This window comes from Tupaia chinensis, unplaced genomic scaffold (assembly GCF_000334495.1).
Source record: "Tupaia chinensis unplaced genomic scaffold, TupChi_1.0 Scaffold000685_1, whole genome shotgun sequence".
In the NCBI taxonomy this organism is placed as follows: Eukaryota; Metazoa; Chordata; class Mammalia; order Scandentia; family Tupaiidae; genus Tupaia; species Tupaia belangeri.
In genome coordinates, this window is record NW_006160208.1 from 2570256 (window position 1) to 2571384 (window position 1129).

Here is a 1129-nt window from a genome sequence, read left to right on the forward strand (position 1 = left end):
AATCTAATAGAAAAAGGATTAATTCTAACAGGAATAGTTTTAGGATCTTCTTCAAGGAGAAAGAAATTAAGCCAAATTGGGTAGCTAAGGAAGAGACTAATTCAAATACATGAAGAGTTGAGGCAGGAAATCAGGACTAGACCCCGCAGCTGATGATCAGGCTTAAGGCAGACAAGACTAGAGACTGGCAAGGAGGAGAGCTTTGAAGGTGGGGCTGAGGGGCTGAGAGCCCAAGACTTTTTTTTTTTTTTGAGAAGTTTTTGCTATAGGCCACGCACATTCACCAGGAAGACGGAGAGACAGTGAAAAATCACTCCGGGGGTGGGGTGGGGGGGGTGACCAGATCACAATCCATTCTTCTCCAGTCTCCTCTCGGGATCTTGGGCAGCATGAGCTCGCACCCAATGTGACTTTAAGCCACCGGGTTCTGGTCCGGGTCTGGGAGTCTAACCTCAGTTGACTACATGGGAGTCCAGCGACTTAGCCATTAGACCAACTGCTGGTCCCTGAACTGCTTTTCAAAGAAGTGCTCTTGGGGCTGGCGAATGGCATGGTGGTTAAAGGCGCTGGATTCCCACATGGCTGACCATGGCTCAAGTCCTGGACCTGGAGGCTTGGCTTCTCACTTTCCCTCTCTCTCTCTTTCTGTCCCTCTCTGGTCAAATTTAAATAAAAGAAAGAAGCCAGCTTTGCGCAGTGACAGTATCGTAGCCAATGAAGTTTATCCGAGGCGCGATTATTGCTAATAGAAAGAAATAAAGGTGTTTTTTTTTTTAAGTACTCTTTTTGTTGTCGTTGTTGGTAATTTTGCTATGGGGTGCACATTTATGGCAGGGAGGCAGAGAGAGAGAAAGTGAGAAAGCAACACCGCCCCCCTCCCGGGAAGTATGGCCACAACGCGGTCCCTTCTCCATTCTCCTCTGGGAATGTTTTGGGCACAAACGCAATCATGCCAACAGGCCGGGTGTGGTTTTCCAGATGCTGGGTCCCGGAGTCCAGGAGACAGCCAGCCATGTGGGATCCAGCCTCCTTAACCTCCATGCCACTGGCAGGCCCAGACGTGCTCTTGAGGAAGCCGAGACCAGAGCACCCCTGGACATTCTCAGGTCCTGCGCAGCACTGCAGAGGG

At 50.0% G+C, this 1129-nt stretch overlaps 1 non-coding gene across 1 annotated transcript; it reads left to right on the forward strand.

Moving 5' to 3' along the window:
• Window positions 1–685: 685 nt before the first annotated feature.
• On the forward strand, window positions 686–826 carry LOC114010026 (U4 spliceosomal RNA). Its single transcript, XR_003551424.1, has one exon. It is a non-coding gene; the product is annotated as a U4 spliceosomal RNA (small nuclear RNA).
• Window positions 827–1129: the final 303 nt, after the last annotated feature.